Below are 23,053 nucleotides of genomic sequence, written 5' to 3'. Positions count from 1 at the left end.
ACCACAACAGAAACCAGACGCCGACCTTGCTTCTCATAATATCTTCTTCTTCTTCTTCTTCTTCTTCTTCTTCTTCTTCTTCTTCTTCTTCTTCTTCTTCTTCTTCTTCTTCTTCTTCTTCTTCTTCTTCTTCTTCTTCTTCTTCTTCTTCTTCTTCTTCTTCTTCTTCTTCTTCTTCTTCTTCTTCTTCTTCTTCTTCTTCTTCCTCCTCCTCCTCCTCCTCCTCCTCCTCCTCCTCCCCTTCTTCTTTCAGTTTATCCCGCATTTTGCAGGGTGGCCATAATGAATGCCACATCTCCATGCGTCTCGGCTCAGAGCATCATGTTCCTCAAGGCCAGTTCTTTCATAATTTCATCCCTTACCGTATCAAACCATCTAGTCTTGGGCCTCCCTTTTCCCTTATATTATCATCTACTAAAATCAAAACAGATATGTTTCAAGGGAACGTTTAAAAATATCGAACGATTCTTTTTTGAGGAATGCACTGAGGTAAGGCGTTCCAAACATAGGGTCCGGAATGAGAAAAAGACAAAAACAAAAAAAAACAAAAAAACAAAAAAAAACAAATGAAATGAAAAGAACAGAGCGGGAAGGAAATCCAGTGTGGGGACATGATTGCTTAATCCCTTTACAGCCTGCCTGTGTGTGTGTGTGTGTGTGTGTGTGTGTGTGTGTGTGTGTGTGGAATCAATCAAGAAGGCACACAGAATCGGTGATCGATACCTCGATCAGTCTCTATCGAGAATCGATTACCAATCGCACCTATCAATACATTTGACTAAAATTGCATTAGTGGTATCGAGTACAGGGATACGCTCTCAAAAAAAAATCGTTTGGTCTACTTGCCTTCTGTTGGATGGATATTGGATGGCCTTGTTTATAGTGATACAGTGCCTATGGCCCATCCATCTACCACCCCATCTCCGTCAGTAAATATCAAACAAGTACATATAAACACACACACACACACACGCGCGTGCGCGCACACAAAAACATACACTCCTTTAATTTCCAAATGACATTGACCTGTTTACAAAGTGGCAAACGAAATAATGTGAACAAGAACGAATTAAGAAATAAAAATACATCAATTAGATCTGAGAAGAAGAAGAAGAAGAAGAAGAAGAAGAAGAAGAAGAAGAAGAAGAAGAAGAAGAAGAAGAAGAAGAAGAAGAAGAAGAAGAAGAGAAGAAGAAGAAGAAGAGAGAAGAAGAAGAAGAAGAAGAAGAAGAAGAAGAAGAGAGAAGAGAAGAAGAAGAAGGAAGAAGAAGAAGAAGAGAAGAAGAGAAGAAGAAGAAGAAAGAAGAAGAAGAAGAAGAAGAAAGAAGAAGAAAAGAGAAGAAAAAGAAGAAGAAGAAGAAGAAGAAGAAGAAGAAGAAGAAGAAGAAGAAGAAGAAGATCTCCCAATTCAACTTAAAAACTCTATATCAATTCCGGCTTAATTTACTGATCAGATGTTGAAATGTTGCGTCATTATTTGTTCACACTTGTGCTTTGTTTAAGTAAACGATTCTTTTAAAAATAAGGTCGGGGGTCAATTTTATTTCGAACACACCATGTACAATTTTTTCCAACGAACACAGAATTACTGGCAAATCCAAAAATTTATAAGACTTATTAATTTTTACAGATTGATGATTCTACGTGTAACTTTTAAACCTTTTTAAAAATTTTAAATTAAGGTAATTCTATGATCCGTTGGCTCAAATGGTTATTTATAAAAACTGCCGGGGAATAATCGTCGGTCACGATTTTATATGGCTTCTCTTGAAAACCTGTTAGTATAGGGAATGTGATTCTCGGAAGAGTAGCGTCCCTTGATTGGACGTCACCCATAGTATGTGACGTCACCGGCGGAAAAGTTATTAGAGAGAGAACGTCATGTTGGTTGTGCGCATGCGTCTCTCGTCCTCGCTTCCGGTGAAAGCGGCTTGAGACACTTCAAAACCAAATTGACGTTCTCTCTGTAAGGTGAAGTCCAATCAAGGGACGCTACTCTTCCGCTAATCTCATTCCCTATTCAATGAGTCCTTTTTTTTTTTTAACGCTATAGAACTTGGGTTACGTTGGTGATTTATTGAGTATTATTCCACCCTTCTCACTCTGTTATTATTATTATTATTATTATATTATTATTATTATTATTATTATTATATTATTATTATTATTATTATTATTATTATTATTATTATTTATTATTATTATTATTATTATTATTATTATTATTATTATTATTATTATTATTGTAATCAATATCATTCTTGTTGTTGTTATTGTTTTATTATGATCATCATTACAAGCGGTGTTGTTATCATCATTATTACTATTTTGATTAATTTCCCCCTATTACAAGAGCTGTAACCTATCAATAAAGATTGTTATTATTATTATTATTATTATTATTATTATTATTATTATTATTATTATTATTATTATTATTATTATTATTTATTATTATTATTATATTATTATTATTGATTATTCTTATTCTTATTATTATTTTATTCTATTTATTATTATTTATTATTATTATTATTATTATTATTATTATTATTATTATTTATTATTATTATTATTAATTATTATATATAATAATAATAATAATAATAATAATAATAATAATAATAATAATAATAATAATAATAATAATAATAATAATAATAATAATAATAATAATAATAATAATAGTAACACGTAGTGATATCAAGTTTTCAATAAAAACAATTGTGACGTCAGATTATAAATCGTTAAATTTCACTAAAAATTTGATTTTTTAAAAATAAATATTATTTAACTGTTTATGACAATGTCTTTTATTCAAAGGATAACGGCATCGGAATCGGCTGAGGGGTAGAATAAAATATTTCTTACACTCTTGCGTCTTGGAATTCGGACTTTGTCCCTAACGAGCACCTTTGTAGTGATACAAAATGTAAAGACCCAAAAAGTAAAATCTTATTTCTGATCAGAAACGTCAGAAAGAAAAAGAGAGGATTTAAGTTAACTAACTTAAATCCTCTCTTTTTCATTCTGACGTATTAACAGGTTGACATAGATCTGAACAAATGCGTATGAAAGGTGCAAGTAAGACGAAGCAAGAAAGAAAAATATAAGAATATACCATCCCAAAAAATCAGTCGACCTCGACTGGGGATCGAACCTCAGACCTTCTGATTACCAGTTAGACGAGTTACCATTACGAACATTTTAATAAGACAATCTATTGTATAGATAGTATGAAGATGACGTCACTCAGGTCTTTGTTATTGTTTTTTGCCATCCGCGTTTATGAGTAATTCTCACTGAACTGTATTAACCTGACCATAAACGTTCATGGATACACACAGTTTTGTGTGATGGTCCGTTATACTTCCGGCTTCTTAGTCAAGCGCATACTATCTATAGGAGAACAGCGTAGCTCAGCGATACGGTCTTTGCTTCGTACCCAAAAGGTACCGAATTCGATCACTAACTGCGCTGTTTGACATTGAGCAATGTCACATCGCCCTAGCTCAATTTGCGGCTGATGCCTGGGTTATTTATTCCAGTCTTCCCTCGGAATAGACCCAATATAATAATTTCCCCTATGGGATGAATGTATAAAGGGAATGTTTTTTTAAAAAAATGATTTATCCAAATCCGACAGGCTAATACATGTAGTGAGATAAGGACAGCATTTGAACTCGGAATGTTGTACATACTCCTCAATGTCTCCGGCTTTTTGTTTGATTTTTGTGCGGCTATGAGGTCTAGTGGTAAGACACTTGCTTTCGAATCGGAATATCCTGGGATCGAGGCTCGCTCGGCGCATAGTTGAATCCTCGTAGAAATAAAAGGCTCTTTACTCACATTCTCTCACCTGGCCGTTAATATCGTTGTCTATGTCGGAAAAAAATTTGTAATATCGCCTAACAAGCGTCATGTCTCGTTCTACATGTAACATGTTGATGTTGGTCAAGGATCCCCTTGTAAAGCGCTTTGAGCACATGTAGTGGTTATTGCGCTATATAAAATCTCATGTAAAGCTCAAGTTAAATCCGATAGGCTAATCCATGTGGAGAGATAGGGACGGCGTTTGAACTTGGAATGGTGTACATAAATTGAGCTTTTATATAGCGCAATATCCATTAAACGTGCTCAAAGCGCTTTACAATGGGTCCCTGGTCAACAGCAACATTTAACATTTAGGACAGGGCATAACGCCTGTTTGACTATATTACAATTTTTCGGACAAAGGCAACGCTGTTAACGCCAGGTACTCATTTTACACCTAAGTACGGTGAGAGAATGTGAGTAAAGAGCCTTTTCCAAGGACTCAACTATGCGCCGAGCGCGAGGCTCGAACCCAGGACCTTCCGATCCGAAAGCGAGTGTCATACCATAGCCGCACCTACTCCTCAATGTCTCCAGTTTTTTGTTTACATTTTGATATCACAATGTCTTCTCTCTGATCTGATTGTGTAAATAAATTAAATATGTTATCTCGTCAATCATGATACATGCATATTCCGTGTCGTTTACAGTTGAGAAACGGTGATAAGATCGATTGGGGTGGGGGGTGGGGGGGGGGGTCCCGATAGCTCAGTTGGTAGAGCACTCGCTTCACACCCAAAGAGACTAAGATCGATCCCGGGTGAAGTCGAGATTATTTTTTTTGGGGATCCAACTGTCTACCCAGTAATGAATTGGTAGCTGGGTTTATTAGATCTAGCGGGAAGTACTTCGCGAGGTCCCAGGTTTGAGAGGACTTGTTTTTGCCAAGATGAGGATCATTTAAATCGATCGATATTAGAAGGACGAGTTTTCTGACCAAATGTGATAATAAGGGTTTTTTTTCCAGAGAATGGCAGTATGTGCTTAATTTTAAACCTTGTTTTGATGGACAACATTCTGTGGTTTGTTTGATAGTATTACTATGACAACAAGGGGATTTACCAATTAACAGAATGCGTTGCATTTGATTTTTAAAAAAAGAGCTTTTATATAGCGCAATATCCACTAAACGTGCTCAAAGCGCTTTAAAAGGGGTGCCCTGGCCAACATTAACACTTAACACGTAGGACGAGACATGACTTCTATTCTATTAGGCGATATTACAATTTTTTTCGACAGATTCAACGCTGTCAACTCATTTATTATACACCTGAGTACGGTGAGAGAATGTGAGTAAAGAGTCTTTTCCAATGACTCAACTGTAGATAGTATGCACTTGGCTAAGAAGCTCATAACATTGCCATCCGGAAGTATAACGGACCAACAAAAAAAAACTGTGTGTATCCATGAACGTTTATAGTCGGGTTAATACAGTTCAGTGAGCATTACTCATAAACGCGGATGGCAAAAAACAATAACAAAGACCTGAATGACGTCATCTTCGAACTATCTATACGCCGAGCAAGGCTCGAGCCCAATACCTTACAGTCCGAAAGCGAGTGTCATACCACGAGACCACATAGCCGCACATGCGCTACATTGGATTGATTTTTGCGCATTCTGTGGATCCAAGAAAAAAGCTGGGTGATCCATCTATCGCACAAATCGACAGAACACCGCCAAATATAATACACACACACACACACACACACACACACACACAATATATATATATATATATATATAATATATATATATATATTTATATATATATATATATATATATATATATATATATATATATATATATATATATATATATTTGCATCGTGTTTGCTACAAATATGGTACGGATAGTGCTCGACATGTAGCAATGGAGCGAATTATTATTTTAATATTTACCACAATGTTGGAGTCAGTCTGACTGACTCCAACTAACCGTGTGGTAAATATTAAATATATATATATATATATATATATATATATATATAATATATATATATATATATTGTGTGTGTGTGTGTGTGTGTGTGTTATATATAATATTATATAATATTATTATATTATTATTATTATTATTATTATTATTATTTTATTATTTATTATTATTATTATTATTATTATTATATTATAATTATTATTATTATTATTATTATTATTATTGTAACCTACATCAGTTTCAAATTATATACAACTTACCTGTTCTTATTCCAGATTAAAAATTGGATTAATCCGTCAGCGCATTATCGAAAAATGTAAATATCCATTTAGTTTTGGGCTGTAACAATACTGACACTTTTTTTGTTATTCACGCGTGTGTCTAATAGAGTGAAATAAAGAAATAGCCATACATTTACTATAATATAAACCAATCCTTTGAGAATTATCCGTGACTGCTACGAACTCATATCCTTTTTGTTGTTGTTGTTCTTTTAATCTCCAGGAACTCTATCGGCCTTCTTCACAATACTTACTGCCGTACTCTGGAAAAACCCATATTTAAAAATTTGGCCAGAAAATTCGGCCTTCAAATATCGATCGATTTAAATGACTCTCATCTTGGCAAAAACCAAACGGATCGCAAGTCGTTGAGAGTTTCAAGAGTCATTATCGATCGTATGAAGACGAGTTTGGCAAATTTTTTAATATGGTTTTTTTTCCCCAGAGTATGGTGGAATAGTAAATCTGTCATAATATAATACACGCACTGATTATAACAATGGACAGATTAGGGACATAGGTGCATACGCTTATTGGGCAATCGCTTACGGTCCGTGAAAACAACACAACAGGGTGATTCGACTGTTGGTCGGTAGTAAGTGTACAAAGAGACGTATCTGTGTTTTACCAGCTGGGTCCGTCCAAAGTTTACTTATATTCAGGTCTGATTATCGAATTTTTTTTTTTGATCTCATCGTTGTAGTGGAGATGATAAGTACTCTATACATAAAATATTTTCTATTACAACAACTTTAAAACGAGCCCATATTGGATTTAATAGTCTGATGTCACATCCGCCCAGCAACCAGCAGCTTGGTTTTAAACTTAGATAATCGGTACTTTATATTCTTCATGCTGGCTAAAACTTTTTCACATGTCATGTGATATGAATGTATAAAAGTCAAAATATGATCATATTTAAAACGTTACTATGCGTCATTACGAGGGAAGTGACGTCACGACTGTTGAAGCCTATTGCGTCTGGTTATCAAAGACCCCTTGTACTGCGCTTTGAGCACATTTAAAGGTTATCGCGCTATATCGCTCACGTTTTTTTATGCTTTCATTTGGGGAGAGTTAACTTTGTAAAACTTTATTTTTTTAATTGAATTTTCTTGTTCTGAATGTTTTACTTTAATTGTATTTGTGGTGTCCTCATAGACCAGTTGGTAGAGCACTCACTTCACACGCAAAGGGACCGAGATCGATCCCGGGTGCAGGCGAGATTTTTTCTGACACCCCGTCCAACCAGCAGTGATTGGGTAGATGGGTCTGTTAGATTTGGCAGAAGGCACTTTGCGATAAACTAGTGTCTTATCCAAAGGGTAGCAAGCAATTACTATTATCCGTTTCACGCTATAGAAACCGGGATAAACTCCAGCTCCATGGACCCAATGATGGCTCTGAAGGACTATCATTTATTTATTGGGTTTTTTTTTTTCTTCTTCTTTTTTTTGATAGCCCTTCAGAGCCATTGGGCTCACGGAGCCGAAGTTCATCTCCGTTTTTATAGCGTGAAAAATTCAATACCAATTACTTGCTATCCTTTGGATAGGACGGTAACCTATGACAAAGTACTTTGCGTCAAATCTAACAGACTGAGTTAACTCTATTCACTGCTGGAGGGTGGACGGAGGGGTTTTAAAAAATATAAATGTGTGACCCCTCGTCTCAAAACGGTATTAAGTCGGGATGATTAAGATGCTGAAAATGGAATTTGTAGCTAGAAATAGCATGCTTACTTTGAGTTTATATGCTTTATAGAGGAGAAGGAATATCATATTTTACTGTGCTAAATACCAACGTTTCATATTTGTGACCAGTTTAACTATAATTTGACTTTTTAGCACCGGGTCATCCCGACATAATACCGTTTTGAGACGAGGGGTCACATATTATATCTATTGACTGCACTCTGGATCGATCTTCGTCCCGTTGCGTGTGAAGCGAGTACTCTACCAACTGAGCTACCGGGATCTCCATGTTTTACTTTAATATGTACGAAAAATGTTCTAATTAACACAGAGAGCACTTAAAGGTTTTCTAAAACCTATTGACTCTTAAACAATGACATACTTGCGCGTTTTGGAACTTTTTATATTGCACAATAACCAATAAAGGTGCTCAAAGCGCTTTACAAAGGGTCTCTAGCCAACAGCAACACGTAACATGTAAGACGAGACATGACGCCTAATAGGCGATTTTAATTAATTTTTTTTGTAGGACAGAGACAACGCTGTTAACGGCCGGATACTCATTATACACCTGAGTACGCGAGAGAATTTGAGTCTAAAGTCCAATAAGGACTTAACAATGCTCCTCCGCTCATAGCGGGACTCGAACCTAGGACATTTCGATCCAAAGGAGTATATCATACCAAGAGACCACATTACAGCCACGCGATACGCGATAGGGAATGAGATTAGTGGAAGAGTAGCATCCCTTGATTGGACGTCACCCATATCCTGTGACATCACCGGCGGAAAAGTTATTAGAGAGAGAACGTCATGTTGGTTGTGCGCATGCTTCTCTCGTCCTCGCTTCCGGTGAAAGGGGCTTGAGACACTTCAAAACCAAATTGACGTTCTCTCTGTAAGGTGACGTCCAATCAAGGGACGCTACTCTTCCGCTAATCTCATTCCCTATAGGCGGACCTGCCCAGTACTACGAAAAATTCGTAGAAATACGAATTTTTGTCTCCAGCTACAGAACTGCATGGATCTCTTTGACTCAATAAACCTTGTTGAAAAGGAAAGTCTAGCTTCTTAGAACCTATATTCAGGACTTTGGAGCATTTTTGGACCATGCTGAGACCAAATTGTTTTTTTTCTAAAGCTATTTAACCCTCTCCTTACCAACTATAGGAAAATCTCCACATTCGTTACGATACAACCAACATTTTTCGTATTAAAATTTCTTTTGTACATTATAACATTTAAAGAAAATGATCAGTGTGTTGTAGGATTTGCATGGCTACAGAGACTATGTATCTCAATAATTTTACTGCTATTATCTGTAAGTGAAAAAAAGCTATTTTGTGTTAGTTGGGTACAAAGTTTGGAGGAAAATCGTGAAAATGGCTGGTAAGGAAAGAGTTAAAGTGATTTTTTTTCTTCTTTTTTTTTCCCCCTTGGACACTACGAATGTTTGAAATTTCAAGTAGGTAGGCAGCTCTGTATTCGCAGTGGAATCGAGCACAAGAACATTTTTTTGAAATGCATTCAACACAAGTTCAGTTCGGTGCAGAGATGTGTATCTAATGGCATTCGCGATAAAAGCTTTTAGCTGTTTAAACCAAAACAAACAAAAAAAAACAAAAAAGACAAAAAAAGAAAAAAAAACAAAAAACGAGAGCCTCCATAAAAGGGTGTCAAATACTGGATAACCCTAAAAATTTAGTTTTTAGGTGTGTGTGGTTTTTTTTTCAATGTGCAAATAACTAATATTTACAGATCTCATCGCCGATTGCAATTATAGGCTTGATTTCACATCGTTTTAAAATGGACAATTTTATTTGTTGGTTTGAGAGAAGGTACTTCCATTACAACAATGAGTCCATACTAATTTGGGTTATCAGACCTGCGAATAAGTATATGTCAGTTTTTATTCACTGACTTGTTACATCATGCTCTGCACTACTACTACTACTACTACTGCTACTACTACTACTACTACTACTACTACTACTACTATCTACTACTACTACTTACTACTACTACACTACTACTACTACTACTACTACTACTAACTACTACTACACTACTACTACTACTACTACTACTACTACTACTACTACTACTACTACTACTACTACTACTACTACCACTACTACTACTACTACTACTACTACTACTCTACTACTACTACTACTACTACTACTACTATACTACTACTACTACTACTACTACTACTACTACTACTACTACTACTACTACTACTACTACTAACAACTACTACTACTACTACTACTACTACTACTACTACTACTACTACTACTACTACTACACTACTACTACTACTACAACTCCTACTACTACTACTACTACTACTACTACTACTACTACTACTACTACTACTACTACTACTACTACTACTACTACTACTACTACCATTACTGCTATAATTTTTGAAATAAGCTGGCTTTTTGTTCTCAAACCAAACCATTTTCAACCGATAGTTGTAGTAATAATAACGCCAGATTTAAGCTTGGTTTACACATTCCTCATAAATAAAATCACAGAATTATGGACGATGACAAGTAGATATCATGATTATCTTGCTACAGACAATTTAGGACCGATTGATTACACCACACCGTCTTATTCTTATCTAGATACCCGTACTCTGGAAACAAACACAAAAACGCGTATTTAAAAATTTGGACAGAAAACTCGTCCTTCAAATATCGTTCGACTAAAATACCCCACATTATCACGCCAAAAAAAAAGAAAAATAATAAACCCGGGACTCGTACACAATAAATCGTACGCCAGTCCCAGGTTTAATCGGTTTTGGCTAGATGGAAATAATTTTAATCGATCCATATAATTTGAAGGACGAATTTTCTGGTCAAAATGTTAAAAATATGTATTTAATTTTTTTTATATTTTTGAGTCAGAGGACGGTAAAACAGACTGAGTATCTATTACAGTTAGTTGGAAATGGAGACTTTGGGTTTTGTGTAGGATTTATGGCCTATGAAATGTGGATTATATCTGGCAAGGCCAATCGTTTTGTCAAACATCAAATATAAAGACAAATGATGAAAATATGGAAATTTACAAAGAGGCTGAAACAACTCTCAGGAAAGAAACAATAAAAGCAAAACAGGAAGCATGGCATGAAAAAACCAGACAACTTGACTACGACAGAGACGGAAGAAAGTTATGGAACCTAACCAAAGCTCTAAGTGGACAAGAAAGCTGATATGCTGCACCATCAGTAGAAGATGATCAGGGGAGGATTCTCAACAAAAAAACAAGCAGCAAACACTGTTTTATGAAGCAGTACTCAAGTGTTGGGAGTGTACATATTAGAAAAGAACGAAAACGAGAAGTCCACAAAGAATTGAGAAAACACAAGGATACACCCAAAGAATCAACAGATGATGCCATGTTCAGTTCGATTAAAAAAGAAGAAGTAGAAATTGCTTTGAAATCTCTAAAAACGAACAAATCCCCAGTCCAGATGATGTTACTAATGACATGTTGAAACACCTAGGAACCCTCACAAAGAGGAAAATGAAACAACTGTTCAATGCAAGTTGGAAACAGGGTAAACTTCCGCTCAAATGGAAACAGGCAACCATGATACCAATAAAGAAGGATGGCAAGCCAAAAAATAAACCCGAAAGCTACCGACCAATAAGTTTGACAAGCTGCTTGGGCAAACTGATGGAGAGAATTGTTAATCGCCGTCTCCAATGTTATTTAGAAAGCAATAAGTTGATATCAGATGAACAGGCTGGTTTCAGACAATTTCGCTGCATAGAGGACCAGATAACATACATCTCCCAGTTGATCGAAAATGGTTACCAAGAAAAGAAACACACAGTCACAGTTTGGGTGGATATGGAAAAGGCATTTGACAAAGTCTGGACAAAAGGACTACTTCTCAAACTTAAGAAAGCCAACGTTTCACACAACATGTTTGCATGGATTAAAGATTACCTCACAAATCGAAAAGCAATAGTCCAATCTCAAAACTCTAAAAGCAAGCTAACGAACATGACAAATGGAGTACCACAAGGCGGGGTTCTCTCACCAACCCTCTTTGTCGTATTTATCAATGACATCTGCGAAACCAAATGCAGAGGAATAAAAGCAGCCGTGTATGCAGATGACCTTGCACTGATATGCACTGAAAGAAATATTGGTACTGCAAAGGCCAGGATACAGATGACTTTTGATGCTTTGAGCAAGTGGACAAAAGACTGGGGTATGAGAGTAAATGCTGATAAAACCGCATACACAACATTCAGCTTATCAACCAAAAAGCAATCTATACCATTAACTTTGGATGGAAAGATTCTAAGAGAAGCTTTATGCCTAAGTATCTAGGAGTGAAATTCGACCCTCGACTCACTTGGAAACATCAAATAGATGAAAGTCAACAGAAAGGGTACAAGAGAATGCAGCTTCTCCGAAAGCTTGCTGGAACGCAATGGGGAGCAAACTCATACGTCCTGAAGAAGACATATCTTGGATATGTAAGACCTGCAATTGACTATGCCATATCGGCGTGGGGAACGTGCTCACAGGCTCAATTTCAAAAGGTTGAAAAAGTCCAAAACCAATGCCTACGCGTGATCACTGGAGCAATGAAAACAACACCAATTCACAAGATGGAAACCCACACAGGAATAAAACCTCTCAAAGAACAACGAAATTTAAAAATAATGACACAATTTTCAAAGATAAAATTCATGGAATCCCAACCACTGCATCCAAGTACAATGGAAAAGAAAGAGAATCGACTCAAAAGGGAAAACTTCATCGCCTTGGGACAAAAACTAGAGAGCAAATATAAAGTGACACCAAAGGAAGATATTGCCCAAATCAATGTCCCAAATCTCAAACCACCACCGTGGAAAAAGAAACAAAAATTCATAACCATCAACAAGAAAAACATTCGAAGCAATAATGACAATGCTCAAACCCTAAAGATGATCGATAAAAAATACCCAATGACCAACTGGATAAGAGTTTATACAGATGGCTCAGTTCCGCCCCCCCCCCCCCTCATGAATGGAGGTGCTGGTGCACTCATACACTGGACAGATAAAACAGAAACAAAAATATCTGTATCAGTGGGTTCCATGTGCACAAGTACTAAAACTGAAGAAAAAGCCATCCTCAATGCAACAAAAGAACTATCCAGAGATCACAGAATATACGGAAAAAATGTAGTTTACTTGACAGACTCTGATGATGCTCTCCGGTCTATTGAAAATTACCAGGACGCTGAAGCCGCACACACTGTGGAGGCCCTTGAGGGTGTATCTGATAAAACAGGAAAAATTGTGCTGCAATGGATTCCAAGTCATGTAGGTATATATGGAAATGGAATTGCCGATCAACTGGCCAAAGAAGGAGCCAAAAGAAACAACAGAAATCGTCAATCACTTACCATCAGAAAAAGAAAATAATAAAGCTAAAAATAGACAAAGAAATGAATGACACACACCTGGAACACAACAAGCAGGATCCAATCCATGCCATTCAGCGAAGTAGCCAGGTCACCTTATTCCGCCTCCGAACAGGATAGACTAAGAGGACATATGTTTACAAAGCTAGGTATTGGAACAACCCCTTATTGCCCATGTGGAACCGACCATGAAACCACTTTACATGTGCTTATGGATTGCCCATTATACAACGTGCAACGTTCGAACCGCTGGGTCACCCCTACAACACAAAGCTCTATGGTGAGGCTGAGGACCTAAAGCGGACCACAGACTTCATAGCAGATATCGGACTGCAGCCATAGATGTCCATCAGAGGAACGAAGAAGAAGAAGAAGAAGAAGAAGAAGAAGAAGAAGAAGAAGAAGAAGAAGAAGAAGAAGAAGAAGAAGAAGAAGAAGAAGAAGAAGAAGGAGAAGAAGAAGAAATATAAAGACAGACATCTGGAGATTTTTTTTCTTCTGATTTGATATTAAAATAGCCGAGTGGTTAAGGCATTGCACTTTGATCCGTAAGGTCCCGGGTTCGAGCCCCGCTTAGCTTCAGGCGCTTTCGTTTTGTTTTGTTTTTTTTCCTTAGGTAAAATTATTAACCCCCAATTTGCTCACTGTGATAACATGAGTGATTCCTGTTGACATCAGACATCTTGTTTGATGGATTGTCTATATTCCTTCATGGAATGCCTAGGCGACGGGATCTTATGATGTCGTGGTGGAAGGGCATAATTAATTAATTATATTAAAATAACAATATGAATAAATATGATCATTTATACAGCGCATTTCTACGAGTTAATCACCATGATCGATAATCTACACATTGTTCCATGTATTCCCACAGCAGGCTATATTATGGAATTAATTTTTTTCCATTTCATACAGTACAAATCGCATGTTAGGCATACTTTTTGTTGTAACACTCTAACAATAACCTCCATTGTTTGTAGACAGGGACTCATTTACGCCCGAGTCGATTGGGGTATTTATGTGTGTAAAGTAGATGCTTTGTAAAAAATGTAAGTGTAATAACCTACAACGAATTTTATGGCTTCTAATACTATGTGTTGTTTTACATTCTGCTCAAGTTGGCACTCCTTAGTAACATAGCGAACGCTTCTTTTTGTTTACATTCCAAATCTTTTTTTTTTCAGATAGGACATTGCGAATATTTATATGTCGGCAATCTGGTTTTTATTATATGTATGTATTATGTTTTCATTGTCTTTTTGTTGTTGTTGGCTGAAGAAGGGTTTTGAGCCCGAAACGTTCCGAGTTTGGTATTTATTAATTTATTAACTTATTTTGAAGTCGTTAAGTTCTTTTTTTTTTTTTTATTACTTTTTTTTTTACAGTCCACAGCAGCTTATTTTATAGTATTGCTTCAACAATACCCGTCTCTGTTTCTTGACAGGTGCACATTCGCACCGGAGTCGAATGGGGTAATGTGTGTGAAATAGATGCTTTGCTTTGTATGGAATTTAAGTCTCTCCTTCGTAAGGTTAATAATAATAATAATAATAATAATAATAATAATAATAATAATAATAATAATAATAATAATAATAATAATAATAATAATAATAATCTACAACAGTTTTAACTCACTCAACCCTAACACCGACTTTATCCGTAGTTTACCCGGATTACTTTTACCCCATGCCTATTTATTACATTTTTCTGAGACAAATTATAGGCGGATTATCAAAGCAAATGTTTTTAGTTTTTACATGTTAATGATAGTTAAATAAAACTATCTATGTACATGCTCATTTTTTATACATTTTTTCCAATTTTGAAAAGTTGCGAAAATCTCCAGGATGGAATGAGTTAATGGCTTCTAAATTTCGCCCCTTGCACTTTGACTTGCACATAAAACGCGTGAAATGATCGGATAATTGGATTAGTGTGTTGAATAGCAATGACAAAATTATGGCTGCCAAGACAGAACTGCTGCGCTCTTGAAAAACACATATTCATAAATTTGGCCAGAAAACTCGTTCTTCAAATATCGATCGATTTAAATGACCCTCGTCTTACCAACAAAAAAAAATTCACTCGCGAAGTCCCAGGTTTGAAAGTGTTTTTTTTTTTTGTTGTTGTTGCTAAGACGAGGGTCATTTAAATCGATCGATATTTGAAGGACGAGTTTTCTGGCCAAATTTCTAAATATGTGTTTGTTTGTTTTTTTTTAGAGTTTGACACAAAAGTTATGCTTTGTTGTTCTATTGTTCATTTCACACCAGCGGTAGATGATTCAATCATGCATGCGTAATAACACCATAACCCTACAATATGTCTTGACTATTGAATGGCCCACATCTGACTTCTATGCGGTGCAAACTCTGAATACAAAATGACGTATCTAAAATTTTGGTCAGAAAACTAGTCCTTCAAATTAATATCAATCGATAAAAATGATATTCATCTTGGCAACAAAAAAATCTTCACAGAAGTTCCAGGTCTGACTGTAAGTGAATGTTTTGATCATGCCTGCGTACTAACACCATAACCCTACAATATGCCTTGACATTGAATGGCTCACGTTTGATGACACCAATTTTGACTTCTCTGCTCTGCGGTGCAAACTCTGAACACAAAAAGACTTATCTAAAATTTTGTCCAGAAAACTCGTTCTTCAATTATCGATCGAATGAAATGATCCTCATCTTGGAAAAAAAAATATATATATTTATAGAAGTCCCAGGTCCGACTGTGAATGAATGATGAAGGGAGCAGCGTGGCTCAGTGGTACAGTCTTTGCTTCGTACCCGAAAAGTACCGAGTTCGATCACCCGCCGCTGCTGCGCTGTGTGGCATTGAGCAAGCCAACTCGCCCGCTCAGCTCAATTTGCGACGCTGCACTGCGGCTGACGCCTGGGTTATTCCTAGTGTTCCCTTGGAATTTGCCCTAGAGATAAATTTTCCCTATTGGATGGCATAAAGAGAATTTTATTTTACTTGTAATTGATCATGCGTACTAGCACCATAAACAATATGCCTTGAATATTGAATGGCCCACCGTTGATGGCTCCAATTTTGACTTCTCTGCTCTGCGGAGAAATAAATAACAATAACAATGTGAAATTGGATCTATGCTTTGTATGGAATTTAAGTCTCTCCTTCGTAAGGTTATATAATAAAAAAAATGATAATAATAATAAGATAATATAATATATATTATATACATATAACAAAATAATTATACACTAATATGACAATAATAATAATAAAAAATAATATAATAATTATAAAAATAATAATAAATAATCATACTAAATTAAATAATGCATATATTTAATTACAAATAATAAAATGACGTTCGGATTTCCCTTTCAACAAAGTGGATAAACACAGACGATATAATGTAGGAACATTTATTTCGACTCGAGCAGCAACACGCTCTCGGTAAATCTGCACAAAAAGAATCTAAAATTTTGCGAAAATCGCCTCAATATCGATCTATAAATGCGTGATTTTTCAAAACTTCAACTGGTAGGAAGTCCGGTTTAGATTTTGACAAGATGAAGGTCATTTTAATCGATCGATATTTGCCCCCCCCCCCCCGCAGCCCCCCAAAAAACGAGCTTTTATATAGCGCAATGTCCACCACTAAACGTGCTCAGAGCGGTTTACAAAGGGTCCCTGACCAACAGCAACACGTAACATGTAGAATGAGACATGAATGACACCTGTTAGGCGATATTAGAATATTTTTTTTCCCGATAGAGACAACGCTGTTAACGGCCAGGTACTCGTTTTACATCTGAGTACGGTGAGATCCAACAATGCGCCGAGCGAAACTCGATCCCTGGACCATCCGATCCGAAAGCGAATGTAATACCACAAGAAGTCCATATAGATAGTATGCGCTTGGCTAAGAAGCTCATAACATTGCCATCCGGAAGTATAACGTGTGTATCCATGAACGTTTATAGTCGGGTTAATACAGTTCAGTGAGCATTACTCATAAACGCGGATGGCAAAAATCAATAACAAAGACCTGAGTGACGTCATCTTCGAACTATCTATAGCCGCACTAAGGACGAGTTTACTGGCCAAAATTTTAAATACGCCTTTTTTCCCCAAGAGTACGGCTGTTTGACTGGCTGGCAACTGGCAATGGGATTTGTCACGTATCACTGGATTCAAACATATTGAGTTGTAAAGAAAATGTCACCAGTCGTATCAGAACGGTAATATTATTATGCACTGGTTATCACGTGTGGCTATGTGGCAGACCTGACCTGCCAAGTTGAACATCTTAAAATTCGTAGATTTAACTCACTCAACCCTAACACCGACTATATCCGTAGTTTACCCCGGGTTACTTTTACCCCATGCCTATTTTTTTTTTTACATTTTTCTGAGACAAATTATATGCGTTGTATCAAAGCTAATGTTTTTAATTTTTACATGTGGTAGTTGAATAATAGTATCTATGTACATGCTCATTTTTAATAGTTTTTTTCCAATTTTGAAAAGTAGCAAATAATCTCTAGGATTGAGTGAGGGTCATTTTAATTGATCGATATATATATATATATATATATATATATATATATATATATATATATATATATATATATATATATATATATATATATATATATATATATGAGAGAGAGAGAGAGGGAGAGAGAGAGAGAGAGAGAGAGAGAGAGAGAGAGAGAGAGAGAGAGAGAGAGAGAGAGAGAGAGAGAGAGAGAGAGAGAAAATAAGTAGGAGTGAAATATCTGTTCAATGTTATAGTTATCATATAACGTTATAACAAGTGTAAGTAAATGACAAATTTCCATATTCAAGGACAATAAAGATTTATTATTATTTATTATATTATTATTATTATTATTATTATATTATTATTATTTTATTATTATTATAAAAATAGAAGTCGCTATAGTTAACTTTATAGATCAACAAGTTACTCTCAAAAGGTTATAAATAAAGAATTTCAAAATCATTAGAATTCTGCACTCTGGGATCATGTTTGTTTTTAAGGGTTTTACTTGAGCTTTTATTATAACGCAATATCCACTAAACGTGCTCAAAGCGCTTTACAAGGGGTCCCTGACCAACAGCAACACGTAATACGTAGAACGAGACATGACGCCTGTTAGGCGATATTAAGATTTTTCGGACAGAGAAAACGCTGTTAACGGCCAGGTACTCATTTTACATCTGAGTACGGTGAGAGAATGTGAGTAAAGAGCCTTCTCCAAGGACTCAACTATGCGCCTAGCTTCCAACACATAAAGGTAATATCAGCGCCAGTAAAAAGGAAGAATATGGGAAAGTAAAAAAGTTATAGAATTACAATTAAGGCACCTAAGAAAAGGTAAGACAAAGGGGAATTTGTTCAAATAGGAAGCAGATGTAGATTCCAAGAGCACACTATCAGTGTACTTAGACTTAGATTGAGATCACCTAAAAGTCTCGCCCAGACACAAAGCACAGGTCCCCACTGAGAGGGATACATTCAAATGTTTACAAATCATATATAATATGTAAACATCATAAAGTGCACAACAGAGAGATCATTTACAAGGACAACAAATATCATCTCCCAAAACTCTAACTATACATTTGACTGTTTCCCTCTCAGCTAGGGTATCCGGCCAGGGTCAGGACAAACCCAAGAAATCTCAATCCCAGACAAAGACAGAAAGCAAGTTGGAAAACAGATACAGTGAGATAGAAGACACAGTAAGTACCTCCCTGCCCACTATGGGAGGTCAGGAACCCCACCCAGTGGTGTTGGATTAATCAGGATTCCACTGTACTATAAATAAATTCACAAAGACACTGAATTCATGAAGTTATCATATATTTTAATGAATAAATACATCATATAAATTTATTTATAAGATGACCTAAGGTTTTCAAACACTTACCGTCATTTATCAAATTTATAACAACAAGCGTACAGCTCATAAATGGAAAAAAAATACCCTCCCATATTAAATTAAAGCGTAAAAGACTAATGTAATGTTTGTGGTATCAAACTTTAAACTTCTATAATTTTTTTCCCTGCTGTATAAAAACATACGAATGAATTATCTAAAGTGTAATAATATATGAAGCGAGGACGAGAGACGCATGCGCACAACCAACATGACGTCCTCTCTCTAATAACTTTTCCGCCGGTGACGTCAGAGACTATGGGTAACGTCCAATCAAGGGACGCTACTCTTCCGCTAATCTCATTCCCTATATTGGGTTATAAACTCAATTTTGATTAGGATGTGCACGGGCTACATGAGTGTAAATAGAAAACTTCCAACAAATTATGTGAGTCTGGCGGAGAAAAACCTGGAAGATGAGGCAATCTTCTTCTTCTTCTTCTTCTTGTTGTGAAAATCTCCAATATTGTCGAGGATCACTCCACAGTTTGTAGGGTTTGACATTTTAAACTTGTTAAAACTCTGCTCATAATACTAATAAAAAGTACATAGATTCGAGATATGAGCCAAAATTGAAGATAAAGCATTTCTCATAGCAACAAAATTTTATTCAGAAAAATATTCATAACTTGGGTTCTAATAGATATAGAAAGAAAATGTAACTCTTTCCTTACCAATATTTTTTCAGTATTTTCCCAAAATGGCAAGGTTATCCAGCAGAAAAAAATGTTTTTAAAAACACAAACAAACTCTCTACAAAACAACTTTATGTTCTTATTTAATAAATGAAGATCATTCTTCAAAATTTGTGATGTACAAAATATATCTCAATAAACAAAAATGTGACGATTTTGCTGCAGGTGGTAAGGAGAGGGTTAAAGAGGTAAATGATCAGAAAGATGTGGTCTACACCACTGTATACATAACTCAATTAATGAAATTTGCGCCATCTTTCCGTTTTTTCTCAGCCAGCCACACAAATGGTTATGACCTAATAAACGTGATTTCATTTTATTATTCCCTATTTCATCCAAAATTATTCATAAAACGAGGAAGTCTTAAAAAAAAATAACTTAGAAGGCCAAACATTTCAATCAAATTGAAAATGCCAACTAGAATATCTCTATACTGTCGACTGCATCTATTTTGACTTGATCTCATGAGCCTGAGTTAAAGGGCGGGTTTTTTTAACTTGCCTCCCCTCTCTCTCTCTCTCTCTGGTTGTGTAATTACGTCATCACTTTTAGCGCTGATCATAAACCACGATTGATGACTCATGATCGTGCATTTATATATATATATTTTGGCAAGTTTATGTCACAAAGTAAACGATAGACAAAAAAGAATAGGCGTGTAACGTAATAATATTCTTTTTTTAAAACTCTGATTGGTTCTGGATGTAAAGCAAGTAACTGTAAGATATACTCGAGGTTTTAATTAAGTACATTACACTAAAATACATTATACGTATCACTATACCGGTACTGACTTCCGTCAATTTTATAAATATATATGGCTACTAATTTTATCATAGACCCATTCCATATGCGTAGAAAGTAAAATGATATGATTGCTTAAATCTCTGACAAAGGGGTCTGTTTGTTTGTTTTTGTTTTTAAGGGTTTTACGGCGCTTGCAACAGTTAGTTCATATTAGCGCCAGTAAAAAATCAAGAAAATGGGAAAGTAAAAAAGTTCGAGAATTACGATTAAAGCACCCAAGAAAAAGTAAGACAAAAATCAAACTGGTTCAAAGACAAAACAGATGTAGATTCCAAGAGCACACTATCCAAGTACTTAGTTTGAGATCACCTTAATGACTATCACACAAGCACAGGTTCCGACTAAAAGGAACACACTCACATGTTTACAAATCATACATGTGTAAAACAACAAATAATACAATTTTTTTTTTGTTTTTAAGGGTTTTACGGCGCTTGCAACAGTTAGTTCATATTAGCGCCAGTAAAAAATCAAGAAAATGGGAAAGTAAAAAAGTTCGAGAATTACGATTAAAGCACCCAAGAAAAAGTAAGACAAAAATCAAACTGGTTCAAAGACAAAACAGATGTAGATTCCAAGAGCACACTATCCAAGTACTTAGTTTGAGATCACCTTAATGACTCATCACACAAGCACAGGTTCCGACTAAAAGGAACACACTCACATGTTTACAAATCATACATGTGTAAAACAACAAATAATACAATGCTGCCCCCCCCCCCCCCCCCCAGGGTATCCGACCAAGGCCAGGACAAAACCAAGTAATCTCATTCCAAGACAAAGAGAGAAAGCATGTTGGAAAATAGATATAGGGGGATAGAAGACACCGTAGGTGCCTCCCTGGCCACTATGGGAGGTCAGGAACGCCACCCAGGACAAGGGGGTGTATACAATCAAACAATAACAAAATAGAATAATAATACAGATGACTTGCAAAGAAATAACAAATAACAAAAAAACCAAAAACAACTAAATATCTGACTGTCTCCCTCTCTGCAAGCAAGACTCTAGCGGGTCCCTGGTAAAAACCAAAGGGATCCCATTCCAGAGCTAATTGGGTGGGTAGAAAAGTAGTCATAGGGGTAATAGAAGATATTATAAGTCTTGTGCAGCTCAATAGGGAAATCAATGTTTACCCAGTTAGGATTAAAACCTAAGAATTCATGTATAACGCAATATCCACTAAACGTGCTCAAAATGCTTAACAATAGGTCCCTTGCCGACAGATACACTTAACATGTAGGACGAGACATGACACCTGTAAGGCAATATCTCTACTTTTTTTCCAACAGAGAAAACACTGTTAATTGCCAGATACTCATTTTACACCTGGGTATCAAAGCGGATTTCCATGGAATTATTCACCATGCAAAAAAAAAAAAAAAGAAAAAAAAGAACAGTATAATTCTGCCCTAACCAACAAAAGGACAGTATCTGGGCTGACCCAGATCCAACCAGTTTTGCCGCAATCGACACATTTAGTTTTTTCATTCATAACTCTTTAATTTTATTACATAGTGGAAGTCTTCTAACATTAAATGATAGCTAATGACAAATTGCGTTTTTCTGTTAGTCGGCGATTTCATTGACGTAATATGTTGCGTAATATTTTGAGATACTGTTCTTTCTTGGTTAAAGCCAAGCAAATAACTCTACCTGTAACCAACAAAAGGACAGTATCTTATACGACAGTCTCACATACTGTTCACCCTGGTTAACCGCAACGCAAAATGCCTCGTCCGTATTCACCAAAGAACAGTTTCTCAGTTAAGAATATAGCAAAATACGAATAACTCGATCGACAAACGTTTTACGTCAGCGATGGCGAGCACTCGCCATCACGGACGAGTGAGAGGCAAGGCTAAGTGTGGTTGACCTGGCGTGAGGGGAATGAATAAATTATCTCCGTCAAGTTTGTAGGCGGTGCCTCTGATATAATATTACTACATTAGACTATTCCTCAATCTTTTAGACCCTGACTCCTTTTTCAAGATGAGTCTATTTTTATTAAGCATAATAGCTTTAATTTACGCTTATTGATGATTTTGGCTATCTTGTAAATTAGACTTTAATTGTGTATCAGGGTTTTGTCATTGTACAACGATATTTGGGTGAGTGAGTGATAGTGAATTAAACCTAAGAATAGCTGGAAAATAGGGAATGTCCCCCTTCCCCCGCCCCTAACACGTACAACACACATACCTTTTTGTTTTAAAATCAATATCTTCATTGTCATAGGAAACGAAAAGCATGAAATGGAACGAAATCTGTTGGTACATTTATACTGAATGAAATAGGCGACATCATTCTTACTAAATTTAAAAAGGTGCCCAAATTATGAGCTAATAAGATGAACAAAAAAAATATTTTGTCTTT

General features: G+C 35.9%; 1 protein-coding gene across 1 annotated transcript in view; it reads right to left on the bottom strand.

Moving 5' to 3' along the window:
* Positions 1–19,082: 19,082 nt before the first annotated feature.
* The window catches only part of LOC144977437 (AFG1-like ATPase), a 30,019-nt gene continuing 26,048 nt past the window's right edge, over positions 19,083–23,053 (bottom strand). Inside the window, exon 12 of the mRNA XM_078922651.1 lies at positions 19,083–23,053. This exon is cut by the window's right edge and continues 5,347 nt beyond it. The gene's annotated coding sequence lies outside the window, so the exon portion shown is untranslated.

The sequence above is a fragment of the Berghia stephanieae genome, chromosome 7 (genome assembly GCF_034508935.2).
Source record: "Berghia stephanieae isolate SIO BIC M18660-M18661 chromosome 7, UCSD_Bste_1.3, whole genome shotgun sequence".
NCBI classification, from domain to species: domain Eukaryota; kingdom Metazoa; phylum Mollusca; class Gastropoda; order Nudibranchia; family Aeolidiidae; genus Berghia; species Berghia stephanieae.
The sequence above is the reverse complement of the archived record's forward strand: the minus strand, read 5'-3'. Positions and strand labels throughout refer to the sequence as shown.